The sequence below is a fragment of the Macaca thibetana genome, chromosome 15 (genome assembly GCF_024542745.1).
Source record: "Macaca thibetana thibetana isolate TM-01 chromosome 15, ASM2454274v1, whole genome shotgun sequence".
In the NCBI taxonomy this organism is placed as follows: Eukaryota; Metazoa; Chordata; class Mammalia; order Primates; family Cercopithecidae; genus Macaca; species Macaca thibetana.
Genome location: NC_065592.1, coordinates 99,631,384 through 99,658,894, shown reverse-complemented (window position 1 = coordinate 99,658,894; position 27,511 = coordinate 99,631,384). Strand labels below are relative to the sequence as shown.

General features: G+C 42.4%; 1 protein-coding gene across 6 annotated transcripts in view; it reads right to left on the bottom strand.

The window, feature by feature from the left end:
• The window catches only part of DAPK1 (death associated protein kinase 1), a 211,257-nt gene that overhangs the window by 158,679 nt on the left and 25,067 nt on the right, over positions 1-27,511 (bottom strand). Inside the window, exon 2 of one of the 6 annotated variants that reach the window (XM_050760949.1) lies at positions 3,611-3,715. The exons of 4 other annotated variants lie outside the window; for them this stretch is intronic. The gene's annotated coding sequence lies outside the window, so the exon portion shown is untranslated. Of the gene's footprint in view, positions 1-3,610; positions 5,028-27,511 lie in introns of those variants that run through there. One more of the 6 variants, XM_050760948.1, reaches the window with a different exon arrangement.

The window sequence follows — 27,511 nt, the reverse complement described above, 5'->3', positions numbered from 1 at the left end:
CTGGGCCTTCTGCCTTCAGGGGACCATCCTTCCACATCTGTCCCCAGGTGAGCCCCCTCCCCAGGGTCAGGGTATGTATCCAGGAGAAATAAAAGCACATGTCCACAGAAACACTTGTGCAAAAATGTTCCTAGCAGCTTTATTCACGACAGCCGAAACCGGCGCCCGTCAACAAGCATGGCTTGCTACAGCTTGGCTTAGCCGTAGGCCATTTCTACAATGGAGCACTACTCGGCAGTAACAGCAAACCACTGGTACATGAAACAACCCAGGTGCTGGTGTCATGGGTTGAATTACGACCCCCTCAAATTTGTATACTGACGCACTAATCCCCAGTACCTTATTCGTAAGGTAGCTTTATTTGGAAATACGGTCATTGCAGATGTCATTAGTTAAGACGCGGTCATCCTGCAGTAGGGTGCGCTCCCAATTCAACATGATGGGTGTCCTTAGGAGGACCACAGGTCTTTAGGGGGAAATTTGGACACAGAGAAGCAGAATGCCACGTGCAGACTGGAATTATGCTGCCACAAGGCAAAGAACTTCCAGGAGCCAGCAGAGAAGCCTGGAACAGATTCTAAATGACACCTTGATCTTGGACTTCCAGCTTCCCAAACTGTGAGGCAATAACTTTCTCTTGTTTGAACTATGCAGTCTGTGGTAATTTGTTACAAGAGCCCTAGCACACTAATGCGGCTGGCAACAGAAGTCTTACACAAAATAATAAACAAACCCTAGGATCTCATCCACACAAAGTTCTCGAACAGGTTAAATGAACCTACGGTGAAAAAATCAGAACACTGGTTTCCTTTGGAGGGATGGGGTGGGAATGACTGAGAAGGGGCAAGAGAGAACTCTCTAGGGTGATGGTTAACGTTTTGTGATTATCCTGACAGGGGTTCAGGTTACCCAGGGAATGCAACTATCAAACCCCATCAAAGGACGTGCTTAGGACTTCTGCATCTCACTACATATAAACTTTACCCGACCCAGAAAAAACCAGCAACAAGCACCGAGCTCTAGGAAATGACACGCATGACGAAGCCTTAAAAGGGTGAGGTATACAGACACCTGCAACTTACTTTTAATTGCATAAAGTCATGAAGATTGGTGTGATAGAGGGAAAGATTTTAAAAAAGTTCATTGTGGATCTGGGTAACAGACACGTGGGTATTCATGATACTTTTTTTCCCCGACTTTTCCATATATTTGGAATTTTTCATAACAAAATATGGAAAAACGTTACCACACTGATCACGGTTTCTTTCGGTGCTCTGCTACGAGCTGTACAAGTGCATTACTGAGGCTCTAGAAGGCACGTCATAAAAGCAATCTAAAAGGAGGGGCGAGGGGACATTATTTTGTGCTGAGGTCTCATATACTGTTTGTGATGAGAAGTGTTCTTCACTCTATATTCTTTGTAAAACTAATTTAAATTGTGTGAAATGCCTAATTAAAACAGAATAATGTTTGGGGGGTGCTAAGAATTTTTCTTCATTTCAGAGATAGTGAGGATAACCCAAACCAACAAACTACATTAGAATGAAATCCCCAGCAATCTCGTTACTATATACCCCCTCCATATAAATCATTCTATTATCAAGATACATGCATGGGTATGTTCACTGCACCACTATTCACAATAGCAAAGACACGGAATGAACCCAAATGCCCATCAATGATAGACTGGATAAAGAAAATGTGGTACATATACATCATGGAATACTATGCAGCCATAAAAAGGAATGAGATCAAGTCCTCTGCAGGGACATGGATGGAGCTGGAGGCCATTATCCTCAGCAAACTAACGCAGGAACAGAAAATCAAATACTGCATGTTCTCACTTACAAGGGGGAGCTGAGCGATGAGAACACATGGACACAGGGAGCAAAACAACACACACTGGGGCCTGTCAGGTGGATGCGGGGAGGGAGAGCATCAGGAAGAATAGTTAATGGGTACTGGGTTAATACCTAGGTGATCGGATGATCTGTGCAGTGACCCACGATGGCACACATTTACCTATGTAACAAACCTGTACATCCTGCAAATGTACCACTGAACTTAAAATAAAAGTTAAAGGCCAAAAAAAAAAAAAAGAAAAAAAAAGGAATGAAATCCACTCAGTGAGTGGTGAATTACCAAAAGATGCATTCTTTACAATCTACTGGGGAGGGTGGATTTTGTCCACAGCCCCACAAAACAGAACCAGATCCTGAAACATACACATGAAAACTTGGCTGAGAACCTCAGGTACAGAGTAGGGCAAATCTTCAGTGCACGCTCACCAGGAGCAACATCAGCACTCTGCTCCCAAGACAGCAGCCAAATCCATGGAATGCTGGCTCAGAAATGGTTATCCCAAAGAAAAGATTTACAAAATAACAACAGTGCCATGCTTTCCTCTTTGAGTGAGGGAAGAAACTCCGAATACAAAATTAAGTTGTTGTTGGGGAATCCAGTATTTCGGCATTAGCTTAAAGAAAAGAGTATCAATCAATTCAACTTTTCAATAACCAAATGTTTTTTATTGATTACATTACCAAGCTTATATTTTGCAAGAGAACAGACCCAGGAACAGGAGAAATGTAGTCCACAAAGTGGTGAGAGAGAGAGAGAGAGAAAATATGGGACAGAATCATCATTCCCATTTTACAGATGGTGATACTGAGGTTCAGTGTTCCATGTCACATAGCTACTCGGGGAAAACCAGGGTTCTAACCCAGGCCTTCTGACTCTGGCCCTGGTGAGAAAAAAGATTGATGTTTAGGAAACAGCTTTGCCCCTCCAAGCCAAGGGGGCCTTGCAAAGGTGACAGTGAAGCACACAGGCTCTGCCCCCAAGCTGGAGAGTGAATCCTGATTTGCTGGCTGTGTGAGCCCAGGCAAGCCTTACGGTTTGTGCTGCATTATTGGTGCTTAGAGAAGGTAGCATAACAGCGTTCATCCGATGGAAGTCCCAGTGAAGTGCTTAGAATAATGCCCGGCCCTGAACATGCAGACCGAATCCAGACCTGTGCTGGTCAGCACCACAGCCACCAGCCAGGCGAGGGAGGTGACTCATTTTATGTGTCAACCTGGTTGGGCCCTGGACACAGATATGTGGCCAAACATTATTCTAGATGTTTCCGTGAAGGTGCATTTACCAGGAGATTAACATCTAAATCAGCAGACTCTGAGTAAAGCCAGCCATTCTCCCTAATGGGGGTGGGTGGGATCATCCAATCAGTGGAAGGCCTTGAGTAGAAAGAGACCAGACTTCCCCGGGAAGAGGGGATTCTGCCAGTAGATGGCCTTCAGAGCCCAGCTGCATCATCAACTCTTCCCCATTCTCTACCCTGCACCCCCACCCCTGCCCCACTACTGCAGCGAATTCTGGACTTGCTGCAGAATTGGACCCTCCCCAATCACAGGAGCCAATTCCTTAAAATCAATCCCCTCCTCTACACACACACACGCACACACACACACACACACACTCTCTCTCTCTCTCTCTTCACATACACTTTTGGTTCCGTTTCTCTGGAGAACCCTAACACATGTAGCTATTTAAATTCATCTTAAATTAACTAAAGTCCACGAAAATTAAAAATTCACTTCCTCAGTCTTACCATCTGAGTGCTCAGCAGCTACACGTGGGTAGGGGCTACCGGACTGTTCAGCGCAGATACGGAACATTTCCACCACTGTGCAACGGTCTTTTGAACTGTGTTGATCTAGAGAAGGAAATGCATCTTTTCTCTGGAAGCCAGTACCAGGTTTGCGAAGACAACAGTTCTTGGCATTATCGTCATCATTGTCATTAATACAACATTGGGATTTTATTGATTATTTTTATATCAAATTATTATTATTACTATTACATTGGGTTTTCAAAGCCTCCTATCATTTTTTTGTTTTTAGGGACGAGTCTGGCTCTGTCACCCAGCTGGGGTGCAGTGGTGTGGTCTTGGCTCACTGCAACCTCCACCTCCCAGGCTTAAAGCATCCTCCCGCCTCAGCCTCCTGAGCAGCTGGGACTACAGGCACATGCCACCACATCCGGCTAAGTTTTGTGTATTTTGTAGAGATGGGGTTTCGCCATGTGGCCCAGGCGATTTTGAACTCCTGAACTCAAGAGATCCACCCACCTCAGCCTCCCAAAGTGCTGGGACTACAGGCATGAGTCACCGCACGGGCTGATTTTTTCTTTATAAAGGTAATATGGAATGCAGATTGTTCTAGGCAGTGCAGCCTCTTCTAACCTCATCTGAGTCCTCTGTTAAAGGAACGGGTAGGGAAAACAAAGAGATGAGATGGAAAGGAGGGAGAATGGAATACAAGAGAGCAAAGACAGCTGGGTAGAGAGAGGATGGGGAAAGACAGAGAAAGGCTCATTCGTCTTGTCACCCAAAGCCAACACGCTGTCTCTGGATTGACCCCATATCTGTTTTCTGCATGTTTGATACTTTAGCACTGAGGCCTTGTTGACCCTGCAGGCACTGCCCTTCCCAGAACTAGCAGATTCCTAGAGACCTAAACTCACCTGCACATCTTTCCTATGCAAACCAACCAATCCAGAGCTCAGACCACCCACTCCTACCTCCTGTGGGCCACAATTCTGCCTTAACTAACCAAGGGTCAGATGCCAGGCAAACAGGGAGAGTATCCACCTCCCAGAGCCCGCTGAAACTCCCCTAAGTAGCCAGCCCTAAATCCTGCCCATTCCTTTCTGCGGAAACCACAGTAGAGGCTCTTGCCCTCATTTTCCCCCCACTCCCGCTGCCTCCTGACGGACCCTGCTGCTTCTCGGTGCGGCCTGCACCGCATGGGTTGCTCCTCCTCTTGGGAACTGTGAGATCTTTTCACTAGCGGCCATCTCCCAGATCTGTAAGCTTCACCCTATCTGAATAAAACCTACATTTCAAAATGGTTTTGCTCCACCACCACCCAGTCTCACCACAGGAAAGCTCAAGTTTATTTAACTGAACATCAACTTCCCAGCCAAGAAGCTGGCTGGACTCTATGACTCAACCCTCTATGCTATGGGAGTTACTGAGAATCTGTAAGTACTGCAAAAACAAAAACAAAAAACAAACCCTCTTCTTTCACACTTTCGGAAGATGCAACAAAATGGTCTATCTTACAGAATCACGAGCAGTCACTGAAATATAGCATCTTATGGAACTGATGAGACAATCAGATGAACCCCTTTATTTTAAAGCTGAAATGCGGCTGGGTGTGGTGGTTCACGCCTGTAATCCCAGCACTCTGGGAGGCTGAGGCAAGTGGATCACCTGAGGTCAGGAGTTCGAGACCAGCCTGACCAACATGGTGAAACCCTGTCTCTACTAAAATTACAAAATTAGCCAGGTGTGGTGGTGCATGCCTGTAATCCCAGCTACTTGGGAGGCTGAGAGAGGAGTATCTCTTGAACCCGGGAGGCGGAGGTTGCAGTGAGCCAAGATTGTGCCATTGTACTCCAGCCTGGTTGACAAGAGCAAAACTCCATCTCAAAAAAAAAAAAATTTTTTTTTTAAGCTGAAATGCCTCATCAAGGCTTACCAGCCGAGACAAGTCTAAACATTCTGACTGATGCCTGTCTAGTATGCATATTTTCTTCTCGTATCTTCCACATTTGCCTAAAATTGAAAGAAACTAATGAATTACTTGGAGTTCTTGCTGGTGGTCTACTAATCCTCTAGTATTATGTATATTTTAATTAAAGCAGCCATTAAGATCTCTTCATCCCAAGTAACTGCCAGAGCTGAGATTATTAACCACACTTTAGCTGTTGGTTCAGGAACCCTTTCTAAAGCTCATTAAGCACTTCCTAACACTGCACCCGGGAGCCTGGTCTGCAAGGAGAATTAGGGAGACCAGTCAAGTGGAGGCCTCAGATTTTCTGAATAAAAGGTGTTAAGCTTTGGCAGCTGGTCTGACAGCCTCTGCTCTTCAGGAGTTTTGTACTTGCTGCAAAGTGCAGGGATAGCTGATGATCATCTTCCAGATAGGAAGACAAATCTGAAAAGCCATCCATCAAATTCCAAAAGTAACCTAGAGTGTGTGGGGACAACCACCAAGAATACTGAAGACGGGCTTGTCCTCAGGTCCAGGGTGGCCTTGTCTGTGAGAGGCTGGGGACTGGGCTGCAAAGGCGCATGGAAGCCGAACTGTGTCACTACCTCACCTTGCAGGGGTAGGGAATCGGACCAAACTAAAATCTTCATTGTTCAATTTCATCCTCTCGCAAAATGTCTTTCTTTCTGCATTTTGGGTACTGGTAGGAAAATTAGCTTTATGTCCGTCTTAAATACGCCTTTTAAAATGATTGCTTTCCAGCTGTCCCATGTTCCCATGTAAGTTTGAAGTCTTACATGCATAATCCAGCTCACCAGTAACAGCCCGAGAAAAAGGACTGTCTGTAGGGGCTGCCCAAAGCCAGCTATTAAAAATAAATGCTACAGTCACTAAAAATATCACAAAAATAATAATTTTCAGAAAGCTGCACATTGTGTTTGGAAGGAACATTAGAAAAATTTTTTGGGGCGTGTGTGTATACTTATACGCACATTTACATGTACATACATTAATGTACACAAGTGTGTATGTATGCATGCATACACATACATACACACTCACATATATTCTCATGTACTATATATTCTTCAGCGTATCTATAAAACTTTTCCCCGTTCATACACGCAATATCTAAAAATGAAAATTTGTCATTGTCAGAAAGCATTTATTAACTAAAACTCATGACAGAGATTTGAGTTAGTGCAGTTATGGGAGATTTTTCTCATTTTTCTAAAATTTAGATAATGAATTATGTTGAGTTAAGCTAACATATTTATATACTTATTCATGTATGAAAATTTGTCATTGTCAAAAAGCACTTATTAACTAAAACTCGTGACAGAGATTTGAGTTAGTGCAGTGATGGGTGATTTTTCTTATTTTTCTTAAAATTTAGATAATGGGCCGGGCGCGGTGGCTCAAGCCTGTAATCCCAGCACTTTGAGAGGCCGAGGCGGGTGGATCACGAGGTCAGGAGATCGAGACTATCCTGGCTAACATGGTGAAACCCCGTCTCTACTAAAAATACAAAAAACTAGCCGGGCGTGGTGGTGGGCGCCTGTAGTCTCAGCTACTTGGGAGGCTGAGGCGGGAGAATGGCGTGAACCCGGGAGGCGGAGCTTGCAGTGAGCCGAGATCACGCCACTGCACTCCAGCCTGGGAGACACAGCAAGACTCCGTCTCAAAAAAAAAAAAAAAAAAAAAAAAAAAAAAAAAAAAAAAATTTAGATAATGAATTATGTTGCTTGTATAATTTGTTAAAGTGAAGCTAACATATTGATATACTTATTCATGTGTGTTCCTCTTCTGAAACTTTAACTGAAATAATTTTATAGATAGAATCCCTGCCTTCCAGAGGATTATATATTTATAACTTCTACCTTTTTTATTTCAACATGAGTTTGTTTTAAAATATGACAGATTGCTAATCAAGGCCATATGAAACCTTCTGAGTCCTCAATCCTTAAAACTATAGCATAATATTATAATAAACAAAATCCAAACACACAAGACTACAAAACAAAAAAGAAAAAACAAAATCCTCTTCTTTTACACTTTCTGAGTATGCAACAAAATGGTCCATCTTACAGAACTGTAAGGGATCACTCAAACATAGCAAAGATAATGCATTTAATCTAGATATTTAAAAAGTGAGTCTTTTACATTTTTCCCAAGTTTTTAATCACCTTATCCAGCTCACAAACTGTACTGCCAAACAATGCAATGCTTAATAAAGCAACTATTTAGAAGAACCTCAGATAAGGACAAATGATTAATTTGCAGAAGGTTCCATGAAATGAAAACATAATCCTGAGTCATTTTGGCTGCTTGTGTTGTTTTTATTAACTACATAAGAGTCCACCGATCGACCTCTCCAGAGAACATTTATTAACAAGGTATTTTAAAGAAACTGCATTCAAAATGACTCATAGTCATATTCAACTATTAGGCAATGGAAACTGTGTGTATGAAAGTGTTCATTTGTAAGTGATAAGCACTGAGAGAAACTCAGACATATGCCCATTAAGGAGGCCATTATAATTTTGTTTTTGTGTGAAGGTCTCCTTCTTGCCTTTTCCCTTCTACTGTGGTAAGAGCAATTTCCTTATCAGATCATCTGTTTTAGACATTCTTAGCAGAACTATCACAGCCCCGACTAAGAATTATATGTTGTTTTGCCCATAAATGTGAAACCTTAAGTAGCATTTTAATATGTTATTTTATTTTAACATTCTCTAACTTGCTTTAAATCCCTACTTATTAAAATAATTCTTATAAAATGTCCACAAACTTCACTGCAAAAACAATAAAAATCTGTTTTCTAATGTCACCCATGCAGTCTATATTATGCTAATTAATGGTAAAAAGACATGCTAGCTATGAGCCAAAGTACCAGAACACCTATTCATGATTGTGATGCCATTTCATGTATGTCCATGAACTCTGTCCTGGGGAGCGTGAGTCATGCATACGGGCATCCCATTGCTGAAGGCAAAGTGAGGGGTTCCATGCTGACTCCAAAGCCAGACAGATCTGGGCAATGGCAAAGGCATTAATCTCGGACTCAGACAGACTTGAGTTTCCCCTTCTCACTGGCCATCTGTCTTTAGGCAACTGAGCCACTCAGCCACAGCTTCTTCACCCTTAAAATGGGAATGATCTTTCCTACCTCAGAGGGTTTGGCAAGCCTTCCGGAAGTCCCTGAGTGTAAGCCAACCAGTACCAGAGGGACTTGGTAAATACTGGTTTCTCTTACAAAGCAGAGACCATACATAGGAAAAGCCAGCAGGAATCCCTATGTCACAGGGCAGCTCTGGTAAGGTGAGGAATGATATGCATGCTGGTTACAGTGTCACACTGAAATGCCGACCACAGGGTCAGCGATGCCTGGCTCATAGCATGACTTTATTCCTTACTCTGTCACTGTCAGCAAATCCCTCAATTTCCTCATCTGTAAAATGGGCATGATGGCATCAGCCTCTTAGGGCTGTTGTGATGATTCATGAGATGATCTATAAGACACAATGCTAAACACTGACACCGTCAGACCTGTCTTCGGTACTCAGGATATGTTACCTGTTATTGTTCATACAGAATTTCCCACCTTAGAAAACTCAGTATTAATCTTTCACTGCTAATCTGGGATTAAATTGAGCTAAATCATTATGAAGTCCTAAAGGTACAGATCAGTAGGAAATTTTGCTGACCCCTAGAAAAACCCTGTAAGCTATTTTTATCTAAATAAGTCCCTCTTTCTCATTAGAACCAAGGGTTTATAATTCCTGCTGCTGTCATTAAATTCAGGGTCTAAAACAATCTGCTGATTTCTATTTCCCGAAAAATGTTTTTTGATTCTGTGTGGCTATCAATACCATTTTCAAGATGAACGAAAGCACTCTCTGATCTGAGACCCAAACAAACAGGAAAAGCATAAATATGCACGGCCTATATAGACAGGTGATAGATACAGAACAGGAAAGCATGTACCACACTGGTAATGGCAATGGCTGTAAAAGTCACCACAGTATCTGTTGCTATAGAATACATAAATAGTAGTTCATGAAAACGTTATCTTTGAGAAGTTCTACCTCTTCTTAATTGTCTTCAGTTTGAAAGTAAGTCTCATATTTCCTCCTCTGCATTTCTCGACTGGTTGACTAGAGTGTTTTTTTCTGAGCCACACGATGCTTCTAGTCGGACAGAGTCTAAACTACAACAGCCTATAAAGTCTTTCTCCACCTTTTTTTTTTTTTTTTTTTTTTTTTTTGAGACAGAGTCTTGCTCTGTTGCCCAAGCTGGAGAGGAATGGCGCCATCTCCGCTCACCACAACCTTTGCCTCCCTGGTTCAAGTGATTCTCATGCCTCAGCCTCCCGAGCAACTGGGATTACAGGCACACACCACCACATCCAGCTATTTTTTATATTTTCAGTAGAGAGAGGGTTTCGTCATATTGGCTAGCCTGGTCTCGAACTCATGGCCTCAAGTGATCTGCCAGCCTCAGCCTCCCAAAGTACTGGTGTTACACGTGTATGCCACCATGCCTGGCCCTCCATCATTCTTTAAGAGCTGACAGAAGAACCACTTACACTCAGGATGAACATAAACTACATAGGAACATACAAGCTTTTCCCACAAGTGGAATAAAAGTAGGAACCAATATTCAATGTTTATTAAAAAGATGTTTTATTGAATGTTGTGATTTTGTATTTTCTAAGAATGGTTTTGATAATGTGAACAAAATCAATAATATTACTGTTTGAGGAATTTGAAGCATTTTCATAAAAATGTGATAAAGTACAAGAATGTTCCTGATAATTATTTCAAATTACTTTCATTCCTGTGTGAGGCTTGGATTGGTAAGAAAAACTCAGAACATATTTCTGTGGTGTGTATGTCACAGTACAGATGAGCTCGAGGAAAGAGAAAACAGTTCGGTGCGAGTTTACTAATTCAACAATTGTGGGTCAAGTATATGTCAGCACTTAAAGTTAAAAGATAGTTAGCTGTAGGTTCCCTTAAGAGACAGGTAAGTGAGCAACTACGTTGTGGTATGATGTACATAATAATGGAATTATTTACTACAGTCACACTGATAACCCTATTATCAGTTAAAATTATTTATCTCAGCAGACTGATTTCACAGCTTTCGGGAAACTCTCGTAGTTCCCCTTTACTCACAGAGGATCCATTCCAAAACCCCCAGTGGATGAGTCAAACCATGGAAAGTACCGAACACTGTGTCTACTAAGTTTCTTCCTATATATATATACATACCTGTGATGAAGTTTAATTTATAAATTAGACATGGTAAGAGATTAACAATAGGCTGGGCACGGCGGTTCATGCCAGTAACCCCAGCACTTTGGGAGGCGGAGGCGGGAGGATTACCTGAGGTTGAGAGTTCGAGACCAGCCTGGCCAACATGGCAAAACCCGATCTCTACTAAAAATACAAAAATTAGCCAGGCGTGGTGGCACATGCCTGTAATCCCAGCTACTCAGGGGGCTGAGGCAGGAGAATTGCTTGGGCGCAGGAGGCAGAGGTTGCAGTGAACCGAGATCACACCATTGCACTCCAGCCTGGATGACAGAATAAGACTCTGTCTCAAAAAAAAAAAAGAGATTAATAACAATAAGTAGTAATAAATACAACAATTATAACAATACACTGTAATACAAGTCATGTGAATGTGGTCTCTCTCTCTCAAAATATCTTCTACCGTATTATCTTAGCAACCTCAGTAAATCATTTTTTTCTTTCCTTATTAAGTCGAGAACTTTCACCTTTTCACTTAAAGGAAGCACTTGACGGCTTGTTTTTGGCACATCCGAACTGCTGGCATCGCTACTCTTGGGCTTTGGGACCATTAAGAAGTAAAATAATGGTGCCTTGAACACAAGCAGTAGTGGACTACGACAATCGTTGACACGGAGAGGGCTCCTGAGTGGCCAACAGGCAGGGAGTGCAGACAGACAGCGAATGTAGACAGACATTGTGAATAGCTGGACAAAGGATGCTTCCAATCTTGGATGGCATGAGACAACGGGAGATTTCATCACTCTCCTCAGAAAGGCACGCAATTTGGCCGGGCCCGGTGGCTCACGCCTGTAATCCCAGCACTTTGGGAGACCAAGGTGGGCAGATCACCTGAGGTCGGGAGTTCAAGACCAGCCTGGCCAACATGGTTAAACCCCGTCTCTATTAAAAACACAAAAGTTAGCCGGATGTGGTGGCAGGCACCCGTAATCCCAGCTACTTGGGAGGCTGAGGCAGGAGAACTGCTCGAACTCGGAAGGCAGAGGCTGCAGTGAGCCGAGATCGTACCACTGTATTCCAGCCTGGGTGACAGAGCAAGGCTCCATCTCAAAAAAAAAAAAAAAAAGTGAGAAATTTAAAACTTATAAATTGTGTATTTCTGGAATTTTCCATTTACCATTTTCATATCAAGGTTAAATGTGGGTAATTTTAACCTCAGAAAGCGACACCAAGAATAAGAGAGGACTCCCGTACTTAGCTTTCACAATCACATAAAATCCATGTCTTAAACTACACATCCGTACACGTTAAACTTCAGTAATTGCTTTAATATAATACAATTCTTATCGCTTTCAGAAGACTTAACTTGAGCTAACATACAAAGAGTTTTCATAAAGTCTACATATATAAGATATATGTAGCATCCATATGTTTATACATAATATATGTAGTATATATGTTTTTATATATGTAGGCTTTTATGAAAACTCTTTGTAAGTTAGCAATAAAATTAAATTAATCTTAAATTAGTTATAATTTCAATTTATATTTTAAAATATATATGTTTAAATATAAATAAAATAGGTACTTTAAGAAATATATATTTTAATCCAGTGGGGCTGTTTAGCACATTTCTTAGCATCCAAGCAAACTTATTGTCTAACAAGCACAAAGATTCATCAAAGCCAATGACACAAAAACACTTAATTTTTAAAACTAAATAAATTTTTTAAAAGTCAATAAACAGCTTATAAAGCTCTAATAATTCATTGTGGTTTTGTAAGTTAATTTTTTAAGTTACAAGTAGCATTCAATGTCAAGCAGATGAGGTTTTGTTTTTTAATCTGTTACAATTTTCTTTTTCATATGTGGGCAATTCCTGTGGAATCAGCCAGCAAGAAAACAGCTGGGCAGAAAGTCACCCCCATAAATACTGAGTCTCACTTATTTCAGTATTTTAAAAGAACTGTTCAAATTTGTGTTGTAACAACCTGTCTCAAAGACAAATGAACCGTGTTATTGAAGATTTCAGTGGACTTCAGTTAAAGGCCTTTCAAAGCGAGACAGTAATAGAATCTTACGGCGAATGGAAGGATATAGCTTTTATGTACATAACATGAGCACAGATCTGCAAAATAAACCAAAATAGACATCTACACACACTCAGACATCTACAGATCTACTTGGGAAATGATTGAGTATTTACAATGATTCTCTTCGGGACTGGAATTATTGGTGACTTTTTTTCTTTCCAGTTCCCCACCTCCAATGGCCATTATTACTTTGATAATTAAGCGGAAAAATCTTTCTTTAAGAATAGATGGACTCCAAGAGGGCAAACCCCCAAGTCAGTCTTTAGTGCCATTATTTGGCTCAATTATTAGACTATACTTCAGTGGGAAATTAACGTCTTAAATTTCCTCTGAAAAGATTCCACAACTATAGTCTTGGTGAATTCATTTAAACGATGACGTTGAGATTGTAGCTTTAGCTTTAATCAGAATCCTTTTGACCTTAAAGTAAAAATGGGAAGATACTGAAGTCTTCAAGCCATCTGCTGAGTTACAAAGCATTTTGGGCCAGTACAACAACTGTAATTCCTAAGGGATTTTAGATAAAAAGCTGGCAGCCATTACTTTTGTAAATGAGAGACATTGTGACTCCTCTCAACCCCCAGCTTGCCTCAGGCCCTGCTATCTGATGTTTATAGCTTTTGGGGCTTGATTTTATGAGGATACTCCTTCCTGGGCCTCAGAACCAATCTGGTCCTTACCAAGATTTTCTTCTAACTTCACAGCTGCACACTTCACACCATCTGCTGCTTCCAGAAATCCTCCTCCATTAAGAACAGACGATAAGAAATGCATCCTCCCTGGCATTCTCCAATGCTCCTGCAGACACACTAAACGCGCACACACAGATCATAACATATATGCCACATACATATAGATATGCACTTACCATGTATGCCACATACACTACACATCTACACACATGCCAGATACTCCAGACATGCACACCATATTCCATATACATACATATACACCATGTATATCACATACTACACACATGCACATCCCATCCACAAACTACACACACAAAATACACAAGTATACATATACACACCACATTCACACCACACACACACACAAAGCCCCACACCATACCCAGAAACATCTCCCCACACACCCAGCCCATCAAGCAGAGCTGGCTGGCTGCATATGCACTACGTGATGGGGGAGGGGGATACAGATGCACTAGGGCTTCCAAAACACATGAAAACCTCATAGGGGCCAGGCGCGGGGGCTCACGCCTGTCATTCCAGCACTTTGGGAGGCCGAGGCGGGCAGATCACGAGGACAGGAGTTCGAGACCAGTCTGGCCAACATAGTGAACCCTGTCTCTACTAAAAATACAAAAAATTAGCCAGGCGTGGTGGCAGGCGCCTGTAATCCCAGCTACTTGGGAGGCTGAGGCAGGAGAATTGCTTCAACTCGGGAGGTAGAGGTTGCAGTGAGCCAAGATTGGGCCATTGCACTCCAGCCTTGCTGACTGTGTGAGATTCCGTCTTAAGAAAAAAAAAAAAAAAGAAAACCTCATGTCTCATATCAACTTTTTCAAGGTAAAATTTAATCTCAAAACAACTATTACTGCTCTGATGATATGACTAACATCACTACTCCACTAGAAAAATATAAAATAATCAGGTTAATCAAAATTCTTCCCCACTGTTGAATTTTGAATAAATTTATTGTTACTGTGCCTAGTCAAGACAATAAAGAATTTAAATAAGAATAAAATATTCTCAAAGAGAATATAATTTGCCCTCAAGGCAAATAACATAGGAAAAGTAGCTATAAACACAAGAATTTGCAAAAGAAACAAGATAATCCTAGTTACATTTAAGTCTGACATGGGTAGGAGGTGGTGGGAGAAATCGGCTCCCTGATTTATTTATTAATGCAATAATAAATAAGGCACTTAAATCAGTATTTTAAGTGCTTTGATTTTTATTGTGTTATTTATTGGTAAAGTTAAAATTATTATTCCCCAAAAGATTTTTACAATTCCCACATGACTTACAGATTTTTTTTTTTAACTGATTGTCCAAATCTTAGGCTCTTGGCTTTCAAACTCAGTACAGACAGATAAAAGCCTTAATTATTTAGCATTTCCCCAGAGGAAAAAGTCTGCATCATAAACCACATCTGGGTCACGTGCTCATGCACATGGTGTCTTGAAAAAACCTTCACTTGCAGATAGGCACCAAGACTTATACCTTCTGCCCTCACCCATCCTGAGGACACGTTTGGGAGCTCTCTGTGCTTTGTGGGTCCAAGAACAAACCAGAAAATCCAGACACCTCACACTAGTACCTCTGCTACATGTCCTTAACCCAGAGGCTGTAGCTTTAGGGAAGGGGCTGCTCTGGGGACACCACACTGCTCCTGAGCTCCGAGAGCACCCAAGGGCCAATCTGAGCAACATACTAACCTAGAAAACAAGAAAGAACATAAATGAATCAGCTGGCAAGCCCCATTTCACTTGGGAGGGGGAAGAGGCTGGGGAACAGGTATAAATAAATGACCCTCTTTGAAAAATCAAGTATCATTTTGTTTCTCATTACCAAGGTAACAGTCTGCTGTGGAAATTTCAGAAAACTGGTGAGCAAATGGAAAATAAAAATCACCCAGATGTAATCCTCTGCCCAAAGACAAGCACCATGGGCCCTCCGGTTTACATTTGGGTCACCTTTTTCCCCCTCTTACATACAAACATATTAAGTTGCCTTAAGTCTGTGTCTTGGGGGAAGGATATTACTATACCATTGCCTACTTTATTTAAAATAATATGTATTTATCTAATGATTTTTGCAAGAATTTATTTAGAAAGCTTATGAATTGCCACAGTCTAAGATATCTTGAACTATGGTCCTACGATAAAGAGAAATAAAATACTGATGGGCTATATATTTAGGTTAAGTAGGGCAGAGACTAACCTTTCTTGGAGAAAAAAAAATCACATTTATAGACAGTATTACATTAAAGGAACATTATATATTTGATATAAAAGGAGACCTTCACACATGAGAACCCCAAATTAGGATCCCATATAGACCAAGTTTCCAATGTTCAGCTGTTTTTAATCACACTCGAAGCTTAGCAGGGCTTATAATTTTTATGCAATTCAATACTAAAAGATTAGTTTCCTGTAAAATGCTAGAATTAAGCACCAAAATAAATCTAAAAAACACTAGTGTGATACAGCATGCTCGTAAGCATCACTGTGCTGATTTTCTGCTTGATGATGCCTGGAGAACAATAATCCCCCCGTCCTTAAAGTGCAGGAAAGGGGGGCTAATGGAAATGCAGTTCTCAAGCCAGAGGTGACACCAGAAACAGGGGCCATTACAATAGACAGAGCTTGGCAGGATTTGCCTGGGGCTAGAAACACACAGAACACAGAAAAATGGATGGTCTCTGTGTCATCTGTGTATCCATTTCCACTACGGGCTTCAAGAAACTACGAACTGATGGTGAGGATTTCTCCTTTAATCTTCTGAATACTGCTTTCCAGAAAGTGCTCTTCCTATTGATAAACACATTTGCACACATCAAATCAATTACAGAAAATAAATCAAGAGTCGGGCTCGGTGGCTCATCCCTTTAATCCCAGCACTTTAGGAGGCTGAGGCAGGTGGATCACCTGAGGTCAGGAGTTTGAGACCAGCCTGGCCAACATGGCGAAACCCTGTCTCTACTAAAAATACAAAAATTAGCCAGGCATGGTGGCGCGTGCCTATAATCACAGCTACTTGGGAGGCTGAGACAGGAGAATTGCTTGAACCTGGGAGGTGGAGGTTGCAATGAGCCCAGATCGCGCCACTACACTCCAGCCTGGGTGACAAAACAAGACCCCATATCAAAAAAAAAAGAGAGAAGAAAAGAAATCAAGACAGGACACCTCACACTTTAAAAATAAGGGCATCTAACAGGAAGGCATTTAAACCATTCACTCTACCTGTCCCGACAGCGCTTACCTAACGAGAACACTGAAAATGCATGAAGTGGTTTTTGCTGATCCTCAGGTTGGAAATGGAATCCAAACTAAAGCATCCTAGTAATAACTCAAACTCAACAGAAAGTAAGCATCTATGCAGTATCTCTGCCTGGGAATCAACATTGTATGTAGGGCCTTCAAAGATCCAGTGAAATGTCCAGTGTGGTACTCCTGCCCTTGAGAGCAACGATTGGGAGAGGCAGAAATTGTCAATTTAAAAATTGCCAAGCCAAACCAATTGGAACAGCATGGCAGCATTAAAAAAAAAAAAAAAAAAAAAAAACCCTGTCAAAATGAGCCAACTGCATTTTGGCCATATGTGTGGCATATCGCACATTGCACATATACTGAGAAGTATGCCTAATGTTTACCATGCATTTTTTCCTAAGAATTCATAGCAGCTTGCAAAATTTAAAAAAAAAAAAAATCTCCCAAGAAATTGGAATAATAATTCCCACAGGATCGCAGTCCAAGAAAAGTGTTTTTAAAATTGCAAAGCATTATGCAAATGTATAATCAAATGGGCCTAAAGGACAGGAACCTGAGAACTGCTGTTACAAAATGAGTGGACACGGCCAGGTGCGGTGGCTCACACCTGTAATCCTAGCACTTTGGGAGGCTGAGGTGGGCGGATCATCTGAGGTCAGTGGTTCGAAACCAGCCTGGTCAACATGGCGAAACCCTGTCTCTACTCAAAATACAAAAATCAGCCGGGCATGGTGGCACATGCCTATAATCCCAGCTATTTGGAAGGCTGAGACAGAAGAATCGCTTAAGCCAGAAAGGCAGAGGTTGCAGTGAGCCCAGATCACACCACTGCACACCAGCCTGAGAGAGAGAATGAGACTCCATCTCAAAAAGGATGGGACGGGACGGGACAGGACGGGAAGGGAAGGGAAGGGATGGGGTGGACACATGGACCACTTAGAAATTGATTCTATCATAAAAGAATTCTTGGACCGTCAAAAGGTTCCTCACTGGGTCCTTCAGGTGGTACGCTGCCTATGTCTTTCAAAGCTCCAGGAGCCTTCTCTGCTCATCTCTGCTCCCCAGTGGTGGCTAGCACCCCACAGGAACAGGTGCCTTCCAGCCTGAGTTGGCCTGGGGTCTTGGACCTGTCCACCCGGCTGGTGCTGCCTGTGAACACACGAACACTCCTTCTCCTGCCCTTGGATGCGGTCTGAGAGAACATAAATGTGTTGTAAAAGTTAAAGATGTCAAAGACTTCAGCATCTTTAATTTCACAGTATTGATCTGGTGCCTAAGCGCTGATAAATGTAGTTCTCCCAACAGTTTCTCAAAGACTGCATTACTCTATGGACAATTTCATTCTTTTATTTTTACATATAGATATGCATACATATATACACACGCGCATGTGTATATATATTTTACGTGTGTGTACACAAAATTTACAGTGTGTGTGTGTGTATATACAGGCATACATTTTTTTTTTAAAGCCAGGCCTTAATTACATTGTATCATTCTGCTTGTTCCCATCTGCTTTTAACTCCCACCTTTTAATCCATTCAGGAAATGAAAATATTCCACACCCTTCAGACTATGCCTAATCAACAGTGGAAATAAAAGCAACATTGTTGAAATGTACTAACATCTGCAACTTATTCTGAAATGCATCAAAATTGAGACAGACAGATGACTGCACAGAGACGCGATAAAGGAAATGTGGCAAAATGTTGGTAATTACAGACTCTGGGTGGAGGGCAAATTGGTGTTCCCTGTACAGTTCTACCAACTTCTCTGTATATTTAGAAATTGTCATAATAAAATGTTGGAAGAAAAGAGGGAGAGGTTAGAAGAGGAGACATGACGTTTTTTTCTTCTCTCAAAGCATCAGCTGGCTCTATTATGAACGCCTAGCTCCATGCATTCAACAGTTTACACATTTCTTTCATTGTCTAGCATTTTCAGTTTTGTATAGGGGTGTGAAAATGCTATCAAAATAAGAATTGCTACATTATAATATACATGAAATGAACACATTTTAGATTTTAGAATTTTCTTAAAAAACATAGGATAAAAGTACAACATGCTTACCCTAATGATATAAAACAGGGGTCGGCAAACTTTCTGCAAAAGGTTAGAGGATAAATATTCTCAGGTTTGAGGGTCACATGGTCTCCATCACCATGACTCAACTCTGCCATTGCTGGGCGAAAGCAACCAGAGACCAAACAAATGGACATGGGTGTGTTCCCGTAAAACTATTTATCAACACTAAAATCTGAATCTCATATAATTTTCGAGTGGCACAAAATATTGTTCTTTTTAAAAATCTTTTCCAATCATTTAAAAATGTAAAAACAATTCTTAGCACAGGGGCTCTATAAAAACACCGCGGGCCAGATTTAGCCTTGGAGTTACAGTTTGCTGAACCTTGAAGTAAACCACAGGACCCTGGCAATGTCTGGCACCGGTTAATCATGGCACTGTGTGATTGCCAACATGAGGAAATCAAAGAGTGTCATTAATCTCAATTTGGCCACAAAGAAGAGATCAGGCCTAGCTCAGCACTAAGGCTTGTTTATGAATGTGTTTGTCAGTCATGATGATGCCTCTTAAAAGGCAAAACCAAGAGCCAGGCCCATAAGCTCTAAGCATTTCCTAGAACACATTAATATCAGTCCAGGGGACACACAGGGGGAAAACTACTGCATAACAGGGAGGCCCTTGGGGATTTCTCTGAACTCATCCCCACCTCTCAGACTTGCCTCTCTTCCTGCATTCCAATATTCTCTAATATTCTGTGGACATTCCTTTATGTTCATAGGAAACAGTAAGACAATAGCTGAACTTTCAGGCAACCAGCCTTTTAAGCTACGCACAATAGACAGTACCTGTACGAAATCCTGGGCATAATTCTGGTTGTGACAGTTCAATGCCCTACGCTGGGGAGAGGATTGTTCTTTCTCAGCATTACACTGAAGCGACGGCTCCTCTGCCTTTATCTACTCATTCGCAGGTCAATGCTGCAGCACGGATTTGCACCAGTCTGAGACACTCCAGTCTCACCCCCAACTTCTCCCTTCACCACCTACAAAGCCTTCAGATGGACTCACTGTCCTAACTATTCTTTTTGCTATTTATTCTGGTTCCCTGAATTACAAAGTATACTCTATGAAGAAAACATAGGAAAGCCCCAAGGGAAAAATCAGGCCCATTTTCAAATATTGTTTCTTCTTTGAATGACCAGGCTGGAGACTGGTGGCACCAGTAATGAACTCCAGCCAGCTACTGGCAGTGAACATCGGGCAAGGATACAAGACCAGCCCTCTAGTCAGAGGCGACTCACGCACAAGCTATGATCCACACTGCATGCAACAATGCAATGATCAGAGCATTTTTTCCTTGAATAATATTTTTGATATAGATCTCTCCCCCCAGCCCCTTCTTACTCGAGAGAAGAAATCAGATAGATACTTTAAAATATATCCAAGCTTCCACTTGACTATCCAAAGGGTAAGCATTTCCTAAATTCACTGGTCTCTGTTTTTAAAGGCCTGATGCTAATGCTTGGCTCACAGCTGCTCCATCCCCCTGGGGAAGGAAGTTACTTAAAACCTCCTTTGAAGAAGAGACCTGCATGAATATGGAGAGGTCAGTGGTCTGGCCCCAATGACTACCTTTGTTCCAGGCAGGATGACCTTCAAAGGGGCCCTTGGGGGTTTCCTTGGATGTTTGTTCCCACCTGCGACAAGGAGGCTCCCCTCTGTGCATCCTTCATGTGGCTCCAGCACATGAAATCCAATGTCACAAAGGGAAACTGGCTCAGTCTGTCCCATAATGTCAGAATTCCCTATGAAGGTGGGGTTTAAAAATTAAATAGCACGTCTCTCTTTTTAAAGAACCAACTTCATATTCCTCAAACAGAAGGAAATTATTCTGAAATTTCTGAAGAAGTACAGTGGATAAAAGAACTTTTCATCCATTATTAAATCTAAAAGGGAGTGCATGGGGCTGCATATTAACTTCCTCTTCCAATTTCAAAACGGGTCAAGGAAAGTAGATACAAGATTTGACCCTTGGAGACACTGTTAATGTGCTTAATATAAATCCCCCATACAAAACAGACTTGAAATGAACTTGCACATTTAAAATCAAGCTACTCTACAGAGGGCTAGACGTAGGAACTGGTAATACAGCCTGTGTCGGTTAGGCAGTGTCTTTGAGATAAATACTAAAAGTTACATCTCTCAACTGCTTCCCCAGGACTTTTGACGACCAAGTGAAAGCGGCAGGCTCAGGGTCTGCTTATTCCTCACATTCCGGAAACTGTTCTAAGTTACGGTGAGCGGAATAGTAACAATAGACCATCATGGGAACTATATAAGTTCTCATTGGGGAAAAGAGAGGGGCAAGATTAGGCTGTGCTTTTTCCATTCCAAATCCCAGACGGGGAAAGCCTAAATAATAAAAACAGCACTGCGTTGAGGACTTAGGCACATTCTCTCATTTCGTCTGCACAGATCTCTAAGGCAGTTCTCATTATCTTAATGAGGAAGCAGGGGTTCTGAGAAGCTCTGGCAGCATTAGGGAAGTTAGGGAGGCATCAGCTCGTCCTCTGCACCAAGCATTCTCATGAATCCCAAATTCAAAGGGCCAGAGGTGAGGAGGAGGAAATTTAACGCAGATGACCACAGAACAACACAACAGGTCTGACCTGCTCTAGGGGCAGGTGACAGGGACTCCTTGCATTCTCCCAGCCTAGCCTGAGCCCCATGGGTCTGGTGGCTTCTTTGCTCCAGGCAGCCTCAACGCAGTCAAGAGTCCTTGAGATAAAGGAATGTCCACTGCATTTCATGTACTGTTAAAGCTCTGTCCCCTCCTGTGCAACCTGAGCCTTCCTTCCCCCTTTGCAGCCAAGAAATAAACACAAACCGATAATCCAAAGGCTATGCCATGCATCCCCCAGACCATGTGGTATTTACTCCGTATCTTTTTACTGAACAGCTACTATGTGTCAGGCACTGTTGTAGACGCTCAGGATAAAACAGACACCAACTCTCCTCAGAGAGTCACAATAAATGATACCCTTAATTTTTAATTTAAGAGATAAATTAGTAGGATTACGTTAGAAATACCTTAGAAACTACTAGGTACTAGTGTTACTGGCAGCGAATCTGCATGGGTCTGCAGCAACCTCAGTTCTTTTCTCCTCAAAAGAAAGAATTCGACCAAGAGGGCCTAAGGCAGAAGAAGAGACTGAGCGAAAGCTTATTAAAAAGCGTTAGAGCAGAAATGAAAGGAAGTCAAGTCCACTTGGAAGAGAGCCCAGGAGGCGACTCGAGCGATCAAGTGTGCGGTGTAACGTTTTGACTTGGGGTTTTATACGTTGTCATGCTCCTGGGGTCTTGTGTCCCTTCTCCCCTGATTCTTCCCTTGGGGTGGCTGTCTGCATGCTCAGTGGCCTGCCAGCACCTGGGAGGTGAGCACACACACTGTGTTTACTGGAATCACACGCATGCTCCCTTGAAGCATTCTTCCCTTACCAGTCGAATGTCCCTGGAAGGTCATATACCAGGGTAAAGTGCGGCAGAAAATGGGGTATGGTGTGAGGTAGGAAGTGGTTTGTGTGTGTGTGTGTCTGTTTTTTTTTTTTTTGAGAACTCACTCTGTCGCCCAGGCTGGAGTACAGTAGCGCGATCTCGGCTCACTGCAAACTCCACCTCCTGGGTTCAAGCAATTCTCCTGCCTCAGTCTCCCAAGTAGCTGGGACTACAGGTGCCCGCTGCCACACCCGGCTAGTTTTTTTGTATTTTTAGTAGACACGGGGTTTCACCGTGTTGCCCAGGCCTGAGCTCAGGAGTTGGAGGTGATTTTTATAGGGAGGTCGGTTTAGCTTCACTGAGAAAGTGACATCTGAACAAACGCTGCAGGAGATGACAGTTAGCTATGCGGCTCTCTGGGGCAAGAGCATTTCAGGAAGAGGGATTAGAAAAGGCACCGCAGGCCGGGCGCGGTGGCGCACGCCTGTAATCCCAGCACTTTGGAAGGCCGAGGCAGGTGGATCACCTGAGGTCAGGAGCTGGAGACCAGCCTGGCCAACATGGTGAAACTCCTTCTCTACTAAAAATATAAAAATTAGCTGGGAGTGGTGGCGGGCACCTGCAATCCCAGCTACTCGGGAGGCTGACGCAGGAGAATCACTTGGACCCGGGAGGCGGAGGTTGCAGTGAGCTGAGATATCACCATTGCACCCCAGCCTGGGCAACAAGAGAGAAATTCCATGAAAAAAAAAGAAAGAAAGAAAAGAAAAGGCCCTGTAACAATAAGCTTCCAAATGGACAAGGCATCAAGGTGCTGACGCACGCTCAAGTTCTCTCAAGTCTGATTCACATAGGCAAGCATTTAAAGTATGCTGCTCTTTCACAGTACATTAGTATCAGTGTCAATGCAAGTGGCTTGGTGCACAGAATTCAAACTACCTATGTATGTAATGGTGTATGAAATATTGTAGGATGCATGTGTGCAATCAGAAGGTTTCTGAAATTTAATTCTCCATTTCAAAGTCAGTAGAAAGGAGGATTAATGACTTCGGCATTTTGGTCAGCAAACAACTGCTCGCAGACAAGGTCTCAGGCATAAGATCACTTCCTATCCTAGGATTTTTCTCCTGGCTTAATGTGTGTGCTTCAAAGAAATATTTTAAATGTCACTTGCAAAAAGAGGAGGGTGTGAAATAAACACCTGGGAATAGTCCCAATAATCTGGCCAGTAACAGTTCAGAAAGCAGCTCAGTGTTTGGAAACTGTCCAAAGAAAACATCAGGCTTGTGTTTTGGTGTATTTGTTAATGGAAGACAATTTTGCACACGCGCCTATTTAAGTGATGTTTAAAGGCTTTGGGGATCTTTTGCCAGGTCACCTTCCTGATAGACCTAGATGCAGAGAGAGAGCATCTAATTCCAGGAACGGACCTCGCCTCAGCAGAAGCAAGCTCTATTTTGTGCTCTGCTGGAGCCAGCTTGGCCAGCCCAGGCATTCCCTGTACAGTGCCTGATCATCTGTGTAAGGCCAGTAAGTAACAGTGGAAGCAGAAACGTTCCTGTGGCATGGAGTTGCTATTTCTAGACTTGCAGACCCAGCAGGCTGCAAAAACTATTGGGCCTAGGGGTCCTGAGAGGAAGGAATCAGTGTCAGAGACCGAAGAGGCCCATCTCCTGCAAGCCCCTCAACCTAGAGCAGAGGATCTGAAGGCAAGCGATTAGCCCAAGGACGTACAATACTCAAGAGCACATAAGTCAAGGGCAAAAGCAGAGTGTCTTCAATGCCACCCTTGGGTGCTTTTACAGTCACTGGGAGACCAACACCTAAAGAGGCAGAGTGATTCTCTACACCAGGCTTTGCTCTTACAAAATGTTTACGGAATTTTGTTTCCATCAGCTAAATAATCACAACTGACAACGTCATGGGTCCTTCACCTTCAGATGTCCTATTTCACAGTCAAAGTCCCTGGGCAACTGGTTCTTTCTTCCCCTTCCTTCTTGGCCCCCACTGCTAATGGGAAGAAATTCTTACAATCCTCCAACTGTTTTTGAAGTACAAACAGCATATGGGGATGGTTATGTTTGGGTTCCGAGTCTTCAGAGAAGTCCTTATAACATGTCTAATTGGCATTAACATCAAAGAAGACATGTTGTTCACCAGAGAGAGGAGAGAAGAACCAAGGATGGCAGAATGGTAAGTTGTCAATCAGACTTGGGCACGGTGACACCACCACTACCATCTCATCACCATAAACGACAAGTCAGTACACAATTATACAGGGTGACTTGGGGGATGCTGCCCCAAAAGCTTTGTCCTCAAAAGAAATACCAAATACACCTGGTTAGAATCACAATGACTCTCTAGAAAGCTTCCCATAGACTAGTGGAGTGAAATAGAATACCAGGAAGGCATTGGAAAAATCCAAATGTCATTCAGTTGGTGAGTGAATAGACTGTAGCATATTCATACAATAGAAAACAACTCAGCAATACAAAGAGATGAACTATTAACGTAGACAGCAATGTGGATGAATTACAAATGTGTGAAGCTAGCCAACCTTAAAAGGTATATATGCCATGATTCCACTTCTGTGTCTGTCTTGAAACGGTGACACTGCAAGAACAGAAAACTGACAGTGGTTAGCAGATGAAGGGAGGTGGGGAGCATTAACTATAATACACACATGGAAATTTAGGGGATTATGAACTATTGTGCGTCCTGATTGCAGTAGTAGTTCCATGACTATACATTTGTTAAAACTCAGAATTGTATTGTAAAAGGTGTGAATGTTACTGAATATAAAGCATACCTTTTTTCCTTCTTTTTTTTTTTAATTGTCGAGGCAGGGTCTTGCTACATTGCCCAGGCTGGGGCTGGAATTCCTGGCTGTAAGCGATCCTCTTGCCTCAGCCTCCCAAAGTGCTAGGATTACAGTGCTAGGATTACAGGCATGAGACACCACTCCTAGCATATAAATTATACCTTAAAAGGAGCGAAAAAATCTAGTAGAAATCAGTAAAAGAGCAAAACCCAATAAAAAGTTTAAATATTTACTGTTTCTTGGTAAATTTAATGTTTTAAAAATAAACTTACAGGGATACTCGATCTGTAGGCCTACAGTTCAACTGATTATGAAGCCTGGTCATGAGCTTCAGAGCAACTGAGCCTTCACCCCAGGCAGAAGGCAACAGGAAGGGAAAATCAAGCTCCTCAGACATTCAGCACCTGCCCCACGCCGGGTGCCAGGAGCTGGGAGCAGCCACCGTGCCAGGTCTGAGAGAGTTCACAGTGGAGAGAAAGAGGAAAACATGGAAGAGGTGGACCTGAGGCCCTCAGCCCTAACAGGGCTGCTCTGACAAAGAACCACCTCAGATTCTTTTTGGAAACTGACATTTTGGCCTTCATTTATTCAACACATTTTTTAGATAAGCACTGCATTGGGCATGGTGCAAAACAGACGCAGAACGTTCTGGTACTCATCCAAACACACAAAAAGACACAGACTTCCACCCAACTGTTTGCACAGGGCCATCCACAGGCTCCCAAGGGGTACAAGGGACCCAGGGAGACCTCAGGGTGCACCGTTCACACTGTTCGGTTTTTGTTTTTGTTTTTAATCTTTATATTTCCATTGGTTATTGGGAAACAGGTGGTGTTCAGTTACATGAGCAAGTTCTTTAGTGGAGATTTGTGAGATTTTGGTGCATCCATCGCCCGAGCGGTAACCAGTGCACTCCATCTGTAGTCTTTTATTTCTCACCCCCTTCCCACCCTTCCCCTCTAAGTCCCCAAAGTCAAAACAATGTGTATAACATGTTACAATTTAAATAAAAACATGAAAAAAAATTACGTTTCTAGAAGTGGAATTACGTTTATTGTCTTAAATATGCATAGAATATATATGGAATGATCTCAAGAATCACTAGAAGGAGCTAGTCACTGGAGGGCAAGATACTGTCTTTGACTTTCAAACTGAGTGAATGTATTACATATTTCATTTTAAAAGATGTAAAGGGACCTGTCTGAGAACAAAAATATAACTCTTGTTCTCCATAACTGGCCATTCTAGTTTAGTATTGTTGGTGACTACTGTCTTAGTCCATTTTCCGTTGCAGAATGGGCAATTTATAAATAAAAGCGTTTATTCAGCTCATGGTCCTGGAAGCTGGGAAGTCCAAGAGCATGGCACTGGCACCTTCTTGCTGCATCTTCTTGCTGTCATCAAAACGTGGCAGAGGGCATCACATGGCGAGAGGGCAAGAAAATGCTCAGTAACTATGCTCGGGCCTCTCTTCCTCTTATAAAGCTACCAGTTGCACTCCCAGGATAACACATTAATCCATTAGCCCTTTCATCCATTAACCCACATATGAATTAATCCATTCATGAAGGCTCTGCCTTCCCAATCACCTCTTAAAAGCCTCACCTCTCAACACTGCCACACTGGAGATTAAGTCTAAGCATGACTTAATCTCCATATTCAAACCAAAGCAACTACCATAAGTCACTAAACTGCTAGATAAGAAGGTCTTCTCTTTCCTAAAAGATGGGGAATAAAATTGCCAAAAGATTGGATAAAGCTGGAAAAAAAGTACACCGAATGAGCTGTCATCCTCCTCTTCTTTGTACCACAGTGCCCCAATGCTGACATCCTAACAGAAGGCAGGACATGGCAGTTGAGTTCTGACAGTGGAGACAGTCTCTGGTGTCCCTCCTTTGCTGTGATTCTTCAATGCCCAACCCCAACCTTGTCCTCATGGGATAAGAACTGGAGTCCCATGGACTGGCTCCTGGTCCCAGCTTTGAAACCTCATTCATCCATCCCACCAATATTCAATGAATCTCCAATCACACATTCAGCACCTCCTTGGGTCTGGGGCTAAAGACTGAATAAGACAGATGAGCACCTGCCTTTTCAGACCTTGACAATGGAGCTAGTGATGTGCTCCAGCCTGCCTGTGCTGGCTCACAAAAGACAACTGTTCATTTTTCAGGCATTTCATGACCTGGTTGCTAAACACAGACACCCTTAGGTGATACAGAATCAAACAATGCTTCAACCCCTGCAACAACACCAAAAGCTTAAAACACAGCTAGAGCTATTGCAATCAGCAGTGCTAAAGCCAAA